The 14047-nt window shown below is 46.2% G+C and overlaps 1 protein-coding gene across 1 annotated transcript in view; it reads right to left on the bottom strand.

Annotated features, from left to right (window-relative positions):
- mettl24 (methyltransferase like 24) overlaps positions 1–14047 on the bottom strand; it is a 128518-nt gene that overhangs the window by 21300 nt on the left and 93171 nt on the right. The gene's annotated exons all lie outside the window — the stretch shown is intronic.

Below are 14047 nucleotides of genomic sequence, written 5' to 3'. Positions count from 1 at the left end.
CTTGGGTCACTGTCTGTTTGGAGTTTGCATGTTCTCCCCGTGTCTGGTGGGTTTTCTCTGGATGCTCTGGTTTCCTCCCACACTCCAAAGATGTGCAGGTTAGATGGATTGGCCATGCTAAATTGTCCCTCACTGTCAGGGGGATTAGCAGGGTAAATATGTGGGGTTACAGGGATAGGGCCTGGGTGGGATTGTTGTTGGTGCAGACTCAATGGGCCGAATGGCCTCCTTCTGCACTGTAGGGATTCTATGACTCTTGGTGAGTTGCTGCAGTGCATTTTGTAGATGGTACCTACGGCTGCCACTGTGTGTTAATGGAGGAGGCAGTGAATGTTGAAGGTGGTGGATGAGGTGCCAATCAAGTGAGCTGCTTTGTCCTGGATGATGCAGAGATTCTTGAGTGTTGCTGGAGTTGTACTCATCCAGCCAAGTGGAGAATATTCCATCACACTCCTGGCACATGCCATGTGGATAGTGGATAGGCTTTGGGGTATCAGGAGGTGAGTTACTCGCTGCAGGATTCCTGGCCTTTGTCCTGCTCTGATAGCGACAGTATTTATGTGGTGAGTCCAGTTCAGTTTCTGGTCAATGGTCACCCCGGGATATTAATAAGTGAGGATTCATCGACAGCAATGCCACTGAATGTCAAGAAGACTTGATGCTTGTGTGGCACAAATGTTACTTGTCACTTATACTCTGTCCAGGGCCTGAACATTTCAGATGCTGGGATTTCCCTTCCCGCTGTCTGAGGGGTTAGTGGGAACATCTCCCCACCATCTCTGGCTGCCCTTCAGTCACTTCATGCTGAAATGAGCATCGATTGGCTGCGGGTGGGACTTCCGCCCCTCATGTAGGAGGAAGTCCCGCCTTAGTGAGCAGCTGGCCAATCTAATTGGCTGGCAGCTCGCTGGGCCCAGCAGTGACAGGAGCTGATTGGACAGAAGAGGCAGTGGTTCAACAGGTCAGAGCCTCGATCCCAGGACCAGAGGCAAGGTGAGTTTTGGGGGTCTCGGGGTGGGGAATATCTGGAGTGGATGTAAAGTGGGTGATGGAGGTGTCAGGTAGGGTCCGCGGGTGGGGGGGGCAAGTGGGATCAGAAGGTGGTAATCAGAAGGAGGTTCCATGCCCATATTTTAGCTGATGTCATGAGACTTCATGGGGTCTAGAGTCGATGTTGAGGACTCCCAGGGCAGCTTCCTCCTGACTGTACACCACTGTGCCACCACCCCTGGTGATGATGACAGAAACGGTGATGGTGGGACCTGGGACGTTATGTGTAAGGTATGATTCTGTACGAATGACTGTGTCAGGCTGGTGCTTGACTAGTCTGTGAGATAATTCTCCCAATTTTGGCACAAGCCGCCAAATGTTAGTAATGAGGACTTTACAAGGTCAACAGGGCTGGGTTTGCCATTGTTGTTTCTGGTGCCTGGTTCAATTCACCCTGGTTTCATTCCTTTATTCAGGCTTAATAGCGGTTTGATACAACTGAGTGGTTTGTTCGGCCCTTTCACATTCAGGCCAGACGGGGTAGGGACAGCAGCTTTCCTTCCCTAAAGGACATTAGTGAAACAGCTGGGCTTTCAACGTCAATTGAAAATGGTTTCTTTGTAGCTATAACTGAGACTAAGGTTTTTAATTCCAGATTTATTCATTGAGTTTAGTTTTCACAAGCTGCCATGGTGGGATTTGAATCTGTGTCCCCCGAGTATTAGCACAGGCCTCTCGATTACTAGTCCAGTGACATTACCACTACGCCTCTGCTTTCTCAGGAGGCTGAGGAAATTTGGCATGTCCGCTACGACTCTCACGAACTTTTACAGATGCACCATAGAAAGCATTCTTTCTGGTTGTATCACAGCTTGGTATGGCTCCTGCTCTACCCAAGACCGCAAGAAACTACAAAGGGTCGTGAACGAAGTCCAGTCCATCACTCAAACCAGCCTCCCATCCATTGAGTCTGTCTACACTTCACGCTGCCTCGGGAAAGCAGCCAGCATAATCAAGGATCCCCCACACCCCAGACATTCTCTCTTCCACCTTCTTCCATCGGGAAAAAGATACAAAAGTCTGGCATCACGTACCAACCGACTCAAGAACAGCTTCTTCCCTGCTGCTGTCAGACTTTTGAATGGACTTACCTTGCATTAAGTTGATCTTTGTCAACACCCTAGCTATGACTGTAACACTACATTCTGCACCCTCTCCTTTCCTTCCCTCTGTACAGTATGCTTTGTCTGTATAGCGTGCAAGAAACAATACTTTTCACTGTGTACTAATACATGGGACAATAATAAATCAAATCAAATAAAAAGAAGCCTGTTCATGGTTTTGTTTCATATGTGAAAGGTGTAAGTTTGTTATGTTTGGGACTGTCTGTTTAATTAAAGGTAAAGTGGTGTAGTGAAGGGGTATCAGGTGACCTGCTCCGAAATCTGCCTGCGACAAACCGGGGTAGTTTGCTCGCCATGGGATATTGATTTACTGGGAAGAAGATGCAAGATATTTATGGCTGCAGGCAATGACAAGAGCATCTGTGTAACTCTAGCTAGACTCTTGTACCGGAATTTTCCAGCCCCCACCCCCACCTGCGCGACGGGTTTTCCCATGGTGGAGGGGCTCGCCATTGGCTGCCAGTGGGATCTTCCAGTCCTGCCAAAGTCAATGGCAATTTGCATGCTCACCTGTCCCCTGCAGTGGGGGCCGACTTCAGTGGGACCAGAAGATGCTGCCATTTGATTTGATTTATTATTGTCACATGTATTAACATACAGCGAAAAGTATTATTTCTTGCGTGCCATACAGACAAAGCATACCGTTCATAGAGAAGGAAAGGAGACGGTGCAGAATGTAGTGTTACAGTCATAGCTAGGGTGTAGAGAAAGATCAGCTTAATACAAGTTAGCAAGTCCATTAAGCAAGAAGGGCTGGAAAATCTCCAAGACCATAAGACCATAAGATATAGGAGCAGAATTAGGCCATTTGGCCCATCGAGTCTGCTCCACCATTCAATCAAGGCTGATAAGTTTCTCAACCCCATTCTCCCCATAATCCCTGATCCCCTGACTAATCAAGAACCTATCTATCTCTGTCTTACATGCATTCAATGACTTGGCCTCCACAGCCTTCTGTGGCAATGAATTCCATAGTTTCACCACCCTCTGGCTGAAGAAATTCCTCCTCCTCTCGATTCTAAGTCTCACAGGGAGGTATTAGGAATGTCAGGTTTTGTAAATGGTTTACTTTAAATTGTCTATATCAAGATAGAATGGAGCTGGGGTCTAAGTGATAGTTAATTGGCACTTTAATTTGGATGCAAAGCTCATGTGATTAACCTTGCCATCAGGATGGGCTTTGAGAGGGGAAGCATCATAGCAAGACATTTTGTCAACAGGTTACAGCACTTAACCTTAAGATATCCCTGAACCTCGCTGCAGATCAGTCTGCAAGAATCCGAGAGACTGGGAGAGCAAAGAGATAGAGGCAGACAGTCTCTATTCTTTGCCATGGAGAATGTGAGTAGGAGCTCACCGTCAGGTGGAAGAGACCAAGATCTTGAGAATTTAAACAAGGCTGGAAGATTTGCCTTGCTTTATTTAGAGGGAGGAATCGCCAGGGTAATCCTCACATTGGAAGTCAATTTGGGAATTAGCAGTTATCCAGCTGAAAAAAAAGGGAGCTGAGAATAGCTTTGGACTGGTTCCTGGAGAATGGAACATCCACGTAAGGGACTGAGTAAAGTGTAACTATGGAGGGGAATTTTTAAAATTATTTTAAAATTTAAATGGGGAAACTTTTCTGTAGTTTTAATTATAAGTTCACAACTGGGGACAGTGTTTAGACAATGTTACTTTTTGTTTGATGGTGTTACAGTAAAAGACTTTTAAAAGTTATCGACCTCTATAAGGATTGCAACATCATTTTTACAAACGTCAAAGCAATGATTAATATCTCGAGCATCTGGCTGTTCAGAAGAACCCTGTTGATATTAAAATCTGGCTTGATTTCAAATCCCACATCATGTCCATCATTAAGACTTCTTACATCCACCACATTGCTTTTGCTGAAACACTTCCATGCATTATCATGACTCAATTCCTCTCACGTCCTCTGCACCAGCTTACTGAATTCCAACCTACATCAATTTTGATTTGTGCAAAGTCCTGTTTCATTCCATGCCACTCCCCCATCACCCCTTCTACATACGAACATACGAATTAGGTGTAGGAGTAGGCCACTCAGCCCCTTGAGCTTGCTCCACCAATCAATAAGATCATCTTTGTTCTATTTTGCCATTGTATTCCAAAGCAATGAATTAAAAATCTTTATATTTGATGGTGACGCAGCACGCTGGCACAGGACCCAGGTTCAATTCTGGCCTTGGGTCACTGTCTGAGTGGAGTTTACACCGTGTCTGCGTGGGTTTCCTCCGGGTGCTCTGGTTTCCTCCAACACTCCAAAGATGTACGGGTTAGGTGGATTGGCCATGCTAAATTGCCCCTTAGTGTCAGGGGTACCAGCTAGGGTAAATGCATGGGATCGGGCCTGGATGATATTGTCATCTTTGCAGGCTTGTTGGGCTAAATCGCCTCCTTCTTCACTGTAGGGATTCTATGAATTCTGTGACTACAATCCTGCCATGATCTAGCCTTGGCCTACCTTTACATCCTCTTCATATCTCAGCCAATGACCACAACTCATGTCCTGTTGAGCCTCCAGTGGCAGAGCCATCAGCTGTATATCCTGGACCTCCCTCCCAAAGGACAGAGAGAGGGAGTGAAGGGTTCACTTCTGCCTGCACTTAAAGCCTCCTCAATTCCTATCCATCTGCCTGTTCACAGTTTTGTTTCAAATATGGAAGGTGTAAGTTTGTTATGTTTAGGACTGTCTGTTTAATTAAAGTTAAAGTGATGTAGTGAAGGGGAATCAGGTGACCTGCTCCGAAAATCTGCCTGACGACAAACCTGGGTGCTCACCTCTCCTAACTCTTATTGCTCAACCTCCCCATTCTCTTCTGCGGAGCACACGGGGCCATTTCAGCATCTTAAATGCACTTTAAAAATGTAAGTCGTTGTTTTGAACTTCAAAGAACCGTGAGGAATATAATCAGGGCCAGTGCCCTGGAGCAGGTAATAAATACACTTCCACACTCTGCTTATCTCAGTGAAACAGGCACCAAGTGTTCGTCATCCAATGGCTCATCAGAAACTATGCTGAAAATTTATTAAAATGAAATTCTAAATATCCAGGATTCCTTTATTATTTCTCTAACATGCAAACCAAGGATGTTACTACTGGGCTCCTGATACATGTTTCGATTTTTGTGCAGTAACTTGTAAAACCAAAGTGCTATTTTGGCCTGAATGTCAAATTCGGCCCCTGCAGTTCGAGTGGTCAGGAAAAATGTGGCAGATATCCGTGTTATCTCTCCTTGAGACCCATCAGTTAAGTTTAACTGTCAGTCCCACGGCTAACCCAGTCACAACAGTCATAATGCGACAGGTCTTTGGTTATAAAGGATGCAGGTCTGCATGTTAACTGCTCTTTCATTGTGAATGCAAGCTCAGAGACAGGACATTTTACCAGTGGCAAAACCTTCACCACTCGGAACAGTGATAGGTGACTCTGCGTTTGCAATGGCCGGAATTTTCTGGCTGTTCACGCCCTGTTACCACTGCAAGCGAGGATAGAGAATTTGGCGCTCAGCGGAGAATCCCGTTGGTGTGAACAACCGGAAAATTCCAACCAATGTCTCACACACAATTCTATTTTATTGTGGGGAGGTGATGGCCGAGTGGTATTATCGCTAGATTATTAATCCAGAAACTCAGCTGAGGTTCTGGGGACCCGAGTTAAATTCCGCCACAGCAGATTGTGGAATTTTAATTCAATAAAAAAAAAATCTGGAATTAAGAATCTACTGATGACCATGAAACCATTGTCGGAAAACCCACCTAGGTTCACTAGGGAAGGAAATCTGCCATCCTTACCCGATCAGACCTACATGTGACTCCAGAGTCACAGCAATGTGGTTGACTCTCAACTGCTCTGGGGCAACTAGGGATGGGCAATAATGCCAGCGATGCCCATGTCCCACGAATGAAGGAAATTTTTTTTTATTGAATTCAAATTCCTCCATTTGTCGGTTTGGGATTGAAACCTGCACCCCCAGAACATTGGCTGAGTTTCTGGCAATAAAACCACCAGGCCATCGCCAACCCTTACAATCTATGATGTATAGTCATAGCTCTGGCAGCAGCCAATTTCCATAAGGTCCCATAAAGAGCGATGAGGTAATGACCAGGTAATCTGCTTTAGTGATGTTGTTGGAGGAGTAATTATTGACTCAGAGCGAGCAAATCCAAAGCAGAAACTGCAGCTGATTTTCCTCTGCCAAACCAGGGCTAGAGGGCCCAATTCCTGTATCTTAAATAGAGTGTGTTGTTCTGTGGAGGAGAATGCACAGTCAGCAATGAGGCAACACTGTAATAATGCCACTCTTCTGGAAGAGCTGAAGTTGTATGGCGCTCCGTAATAGAACAACTCTGCTTGTTGATTCAACTATCACCCAATAGCATTTGCTTCATGTGGGCTTGTCACAAATCCAGGTTTAAAGGGCTTGTTAATGTCCCTGAGGCTCTGTACAAACCACAAGAGATTTAAGTTTGGAACAATATGGATAGGTCTTGTGCTCTGCACATTATCTACTATAGTGCCATAGCTGAGTGGTGCATATTAAGACCTACAGAAGGTACTCATCCTAAGGACTTCAGCTTCCAGGAGTGCAGACATCAGTCAGCAGCACTTAGCTCTCCATTACCCCTGGTTTACAATCAGTTACCATGGAAACAGGTGACGTAGACAAGCAGCACCACCACAGGGGGAACATGCATTATCAGTGATGCTCACAGCGACGAGGGGGATAAATCTCATGGGGATAAAATCACCACATGCAATAAATTAGAAACTGTACTCTCTGTTAAATGTACAGCCGAGCGTTTTTGCGATCTGCAATTTTCATTACGCCAAAACAAATGTTTACCAACCATCATTTTAAAGACTTAGGATTGCAATGATTAAAATGGTTTGAAGACTCATTTATCAACAATCAGCCTGGTTGTACAACATTTTCAAAATGGCTGTCAATATTGTAATATGATGTGGAGATGCCGGCGTTGGACTGGGGGTGGCCACAGTAAGAAGTCTCACAACACCAAGTTCAAGTCCAACAGGTTTATTTGGTATCTCGAGCTTTCGGAGCGCTGCTCCTTCCTCAGGTGCATGTAATATTGTCATAAATCTTCGGAGGCAGAAGTCTCTTTGCCAAAATCCCTTTATTTACAATCCCGACAGCAGTACACAGAGGGCTATGAGTCAGCAGGCTACCTTCGGGAGTGCCAGAGGGACTGGCACGCCCGGTTAAATACAAAGAAAAGACTCCCTGATTGGCCCATCAATTGACTCCTTAATCAGGGAGTTCATATTCCAAGAGGCCAACCTCAATGGTCTGATTGAAGCCATTACAAATATAAAGTTATATACTCGGCCACTGTCTGTACAGGGGGGCAATGTACAGCAAGGTGCAAGTGCAGCCATCACTGACCCTGGAATTGGAAATATTACAGTGCCCGCAGCATCAAGTAACAATCCCCTCCATCCACAGCTCAGCCCAAACCTCATAGACTGGGCTGGATACAGCAAGTGGCAAATGTGACCCACCCTCTCCCCCAAACCCCCAATTAAAATGACACATCGCCTTGATGTCTTTTTAGAAATGTATTGAAAGATGAAGGCTGGATTTCTCAGCCCCCCAGCCACGTGTTTCCCACCGGCGGGAGATGGCGTGATGTTTGCTAGCGGCGGCATTCTCTGGTCCTGCTGCTGTCAACGGGAATTCCCACTGAAGTCATCCCACGCTGGCGGGAAACCCACAGAGCGGAGGTGCGCTGCCGGCGGGACCAGAGAATCCCACCGGCGTGAACGACCAGAGAATCCCGGCCGAAATCGCAAAAGAAATGGCTGCGGAAAAGAGAGAAAGCAGGAGAGACAGAGGGCGGGATTTTCCAGCCGTTATCGTCAACGGGATCTTCCAGTCCCGCCGATGGCGACCCCCACCCCCGGCTGAGGTTCCCAAGCGGCAGAGGGTGCAAAAAATGGGAAACATGTTGATAGCAGTGAGACCAGAAGATACCACCACCAGCCAATGGCAGGCTGCCTCCGCCACTGTAAAACATGCCACGGGGGGGGCGGGGGTGGAAAATCCCCCCAAGAGACAGCAAAATGATCACCACCAGCCCCGGGGCTGGGGAAACGTGGAGTTAGCTGAAATTTCAGACCAGCCACTTAATGAATTCAGGGGATGATCCAGCTGGTTGCAGTATTTTTTTTGCGTGGTATAAATCATGGTACACGGTAATGAGATTTATTATTAAAAATTTGAAGACATCTGAAAAGAAGCTGTCACCATTTATGAGGGTGGATTTGTGTCTCCAGCAAATGGCCTGACTGGTTTCTGTGCAGGGCTGATCACTGCCTATGTGTCATTAGCAAGAGTTATAGTGTATAAAATTTACAATCACTACTTACTGATGCCATTACATCAGCTCCAACCTATTCCTAATCACTGGCACAGGATGGGCAGAATCTTCCCGATCCAAAGTAAAGTAAAAGTTTATTTATTAGTCACAAGTAAGGCTGACATTAACATTGCAATGAAGTTACTGTGAAATTCCCTTAGTCATCACACTCCGGCGCCTGTTCGGGTCAATGCACCTAACCAGCACATCTTTCAGACTGTGGGAGGAAACCGGAGCACCCGGAGGAAACCCACGCAGACACGGGGAGAACGTGCAGACTCCGCACAGTGACCCGAGCTAGGAATCAAATCTGGGTCCCTGACACTGTGAGGCAGCAGTGCTAACCACTGTGCCACCGTGGCACATGGAGATATAAAACTTGGCACTGGGTCCTGCCTCTGGCTGATCTCCCCGGAGTGGGGTCATCACGAGCAGAGTCTAACTGGCTGGCAATGGTGGGTAATCGATCTGTACAGTTAACATTTATGAGCTGGCTGACACACCAGCCCCCACTGGAGATAGCTCGCTGACAGCAGGCCTGGGGATCCACGATGCATCATGGAGGTCACAACACTCCCCCCAATACCAGACCCTGAGCCGGAGTGTTTTCCCTCCCCAGGGTAATGGCCCAGCAGCCACGGCCCCGATTATTTTATTAAATTGAATACCTCTTCACACGGTGTCAAGATGGAGATGCCCTTGCTCTCACCATCCTCCAGCAGCACTGGGGCTAACATACTTCAAAGGCTGCAGGATCACACCCATGCCCACCAGGGAGCCGATGGCGTAGTGATATTGTCACTGCACTCGTAATACAGAGATCCAGGGTAGACGTGCTGGTTAGATGCAATGGCCATGATAAATTCTCCCTCTGTGTACCCGAACAGGTGCCGGAGTGTGGCAACTAGGGGATTTTCACAGTAACTTCATTGCAGTGTTAATGTAAGCCTACCTGTGACTAATAAATAAACCTTAAAGATAATTTTTCCCAGGATGGAAGAGTCAATTATTAGGGGGCATTGGTTTAATGTGCGAGGGGCAAGGTTTAAAGGAGATGTACGAGGCAAGTTTTTTTACACAGAAGGTGGAACTCGCCTGGAACTCACTGCCGGGGAAAGTCGTGGAAGCAGATACGATAGTGACTTTGAAGGGGCATCTTGACAAATACATGAATAGGATGGGAATAGAGGGATATAGTAGGGGTTTTTAGTTCAGTCGGGCAGCATGGTCGGTGCAGGCTTGGAGGGCCGAAGGGCCTGTTCCTGTGCTGTAATTTTCTTTGCTTTTTGTTCTTTGTAATGCTCTGGGGACCAGGATTCGAATCCCACCACGGCAGGTGGTGAAATTTGAATTCAATAAAAATCTGGAATTAGATGTCGAATGGTGATCATGAAACCATTGATGGAAAAACCCATCTGGTTCACTAATGTCCTTTAGAGAAGGAAATCTCCCATCCTTACCCTGTCTGGCCTACATGTGACTCCAGACCCACAGCCGTATGCTTGACTCTTAAACGCCCTCAAGGTTGGCAATAGATGCTGGCCTTCCAATGATGCCCACAATGAATAAAAAGTAAATTGGATGGTGATGTGCTGTTTTAATTGGCCGCTTCCTGCAGGATTTCCCAGGTGGGCGTCCTGACAGCCAGCGTGGGCAATGACCTGAAAATTGTTCCGACTCGCAATTACTTTTTAAAAGGACACAAGATTCCACTCAATTTATACAATAAAGAGTGCACTATAAAAATCAATTTCACTCAGTGAATGGCCAGCTTCCTCAAGAAAGGTCAAATTAATTGTAATTCAATTAAAATTATGGAAAGCACAGAAGGGATTTGAAAATGTTAATATGGGAGGCAAAGAGAGGTTATGAGAAAAAATTTAGCAGGAAAATTAAATTGAACCCTAAAGCGTTTTACAAACATACAGAGTCTAAGCAGTTATCTGGGAATAATGGTTGGGCCTGTTCGGGACACAGGGGAAATCTTCATGTAAAAATAAAGGAAACAGTTAAAAGTATTAAATGAGTACTTTGAGTGTGTCTTCACCAAGGGAATAGTGGATGTGAAGGTTACATTACAAATAGGGAAAAATTATAGAAGGGATTGTAATAGAGAAGGCGCATGTTTAGCATTATTGAACATTGGTCAGTCGCTTGCTCCAGACGTAAGGCATTCTAACTTGTTGGAAGAATTAGGCCAGCATAGCAGAGGCATTGGTCACAGTAGGTGAAATTTTCTGGCCGTACATCTGGTGGGATTCCCAGGACCAGAAGACCCACCGCCAGTGAATGGTGCGCTGCCAAGAAGAACACTAGGGGAGGCCAGAGAATCTCATCAATCTTTCAATCCTCGCTTCATACAGGAGAGAGTACAGAGGAGGTTTACCAGGATGTTGCCTGGTATGGAGGGGCTTGGATATGAGGAGAGATTGGGGAAACTGGGGTTGTTCTCCTTGGAAAGACGGAGGATGAGGGGAGACTTAATAGAGGTGTATAAAATTATGAAAGGCATGGATAGGGTGAACGGTGGGAAGCTTTTCCCCGGGTCGGTGGTGACGTTCACGAGGGGTCATAGGTTCAAGGTGAAGGGGGGGGAGGTTTAACACAGATATCAGAAGGACATATTTCACACAGAGGGTCGTGGGGGCCTGGAATGTGTTGCCGGGCAAGGTGGTGGAGGCGGACACACTGGGAACGTTTAAGACTTATCTAGACAGCTATATGAACGGAGTGGGAATGGAGGGATACAAAAGAGTGGTCTAGTTTGGACCAGGGAGCGGCGCGGGCTAATTGTTCCTTGTTTCTCGTGGAAGTGGAAATGACTAGGGTTGGGAAGCATTTTCCGATCAGGGCCATTGTGATCTCCTGGACTCGTTTCGATCGCCTCAGGGGGTCGGAGAGGAATTTCCCAGATTTTTTTTTCCCCATATTGGCCCTGGGGTTTTTCACTCTGGGTTTTCGCCTCTCCCTGGAGATCACATGGTCTGGAATGGGGGGGTGGGGGTGAGTTAATAGGTTGTAATGAACAAAGCATCGTAGCTGTGGGGGACAGCTCGGTGGATAGGATATTGGTATGTAGATAGGCTGGAAAATTGGGCGGGGATCCTGGATTCAGGATTCAATCCTGGACCGGGGAGCGGCACGGGCTTGGAGGGCCGAAGGGCCTGTTCCTGTGCTGTATTGTTCTTTGTTCTTTTGTTTGTTCTTTGCGTAGTGCCAGAGGACTGGAGGGTTACCAGTGTTAGACCACTGGAGAGAGGGATACACCAGGAACCCACAAGCCAATCAGCCTGGGATTGGAGGTGGGAAGCTTATTGGAAACCATTATCAGGGCCAAAACAAACTTTCATTTCCTTATTCATTCATGGGACATGGGCATCGCTGGCTGGGCCAGCATTTATTGCCCATCTCTAGTTGCCCTTGGGTTTGCTTGGCCATTTCCAAAGAGCCAGCATTTATTGGCCCTTGAACTGAGTGGTTTGCTAGGCCATTTCAGAGGGCAGTTAAGAGTCAACCACATTGCTGTGGCTCTGGAGTCACATGTAGGCCAGACCAGGTAAGGATGACAGATCTCCTTCCCTAAAGGACATTAGTGAACCAGATGGATTTTTCTGACAATTTTGACAATGGCTTCATGGTCATCAGTAGATTCTTAATTCCAGATATTTTTTATTGAATTAAAATTCCACCATCTGCCATGGCGGGATTCGAACCCGGTTCCCCAGAACATTAGCTGAGTTTCTGGATTAATAGTCTAGCGATAATACCACTAGGCCATCACCTCCCCTTTCATTTGGAAAGGTATGAGTTAATCCAGGAAAACCAGTATGGATTTACTCAAGGTAAATTCATGTCTGACTAATCTGAATTCTTAGATGAGGTAACAGAGAAGGTTGATCAAGGAAGTGCAGTAGATGTTGCATATATGGACTTTCAGAAGGCATTTAATGAAATGTATACAGGACATTTATTCAGATGGTGGAAGTCCATGGATTCATATGGATTCAGAATCGTTTTAGGAAAATTCCTTTCCACAGTCAAGGTAAAATCTTTGCATCTTTTGAGGGAAATGTGGTTAAGTAACCGATGGAAAGACGATAAAGAGTGTGAAGAGAGAGCAGGGCAGTGGGAATAATTTTAGATTCCTCCAGCAAATAGCCAACACACACAACATAGGCTAGATCTTGACTTTTTTCAATAGTGCCAACCAAGTGAAGTCTGTCTTACATCTGTCCTGACGTTTAGTTCCACTGAAGGCTGAGAGACTCCCAAAATATATCCCTGTGTACTCCAATCAAGTAAAACTTGGGGAAACCCAGAACACTCTCGCCAATCTCCTTGTTTCCATTTTCTCGATCTCCATAGAACAGTATCATAAGCATCATAAGAACTAGGAGCAGGAGTGGGCACTTCAGCCCCTCGAGCCTGCTCCGCCACTTAATACGATCATGGCTGATCTCATCTTGGTCTCAACTCCACTTACCTGCCTGTTCACCATAACCCTTCAAACTCTTACAAATTAAAAACCTGTCCATATCTTTCTTGAATTTACTCAAAGTCCTGGCATCCACTACACTCTGGGGTATTGAACTCCAGAGGCTCACGACCTTTTGAGAAAAGTAATTTCTACTAATCTCTGTTTTAAATCTGCCACCCCTTATCCTAAAAATATGACTTCTTATTCCAGATTGCCCCACAAGAGGAAACATCCTCTCCATGTCTGCTTTGTCAATCCCCCTTATCATCGTCTACACTTCAAATAGATCTCCTCTCATTCCTCTAAACTCCAGGGAGTATAGGCCTAAACTGCCCAATCTCTCTTCATAAGTCAAACTCCTCATCTCTGGAATCAATCTAGTGAACCTCCTCTGAACCACCTCCAGTGCTACTATATCCCCCCTCAAGGGGACCAAAACTGTACACAATATTCGAAGTGCGATCTCACTAATGCTTTGTACAGGAGCAGCAACACGTCACTACTTTACTTCACCACTTTAATCTTCCCACTAGGGAAGGGTCGCTGAGCTGGGAGATTGCCAGCTGCAGATAACTCACTAAAGGAAGGAAGGTAGCCCTGAAATCATGGTGAGTTCAATCGCGGCTTCTTAAAAGCACAGTTGTGACCTCCTCACCTGGCACTGGGTTAGGTTTGTCATAGCCACTTCCTGTCAGACTGTACTGAGCAGACAACACATGGAGGCAGGTTGTGAGAGGGTCACTGGTAAAATTCCAGAGCTGCCGGCCCCAGCAGGTTAACAAGACTGAGAACAAAAGCTGTATTTACACTCTGCAGACTTTTGTCTCAGGAAAACCCAGTGCAGATTCCTAAACTTCCATGGCCACATTATTCCAGCACGAAACCAACAACATCAAAAAGATTCTCTCGCTGTGCGCTCCCCCTTAATCCAACCCCCTGAAATGTGCAGTCAAAATGCTCAGGCATCAGTGATGTGAATCCTTCCCCACTGCAG

Source organism: Mustelus asterias, chromosome 5 (genome assembly GCF_964213995.1).
Source record: "Mustelus asterias chromosome 5, sMusAst1.hap1.1, whole genome shotgun sequence".
Lineage (NCBI taxonomy): Eukaryota > Metazoa > Chordata > Chondrichthyes > Carcharhiniformes > Triakidae > Mustelus > Mustelus asterias.
Note: the sequence above shows the minus strand (reverse complement) of the source record. Positions and strands in the feature narration are given on the sequence as shown.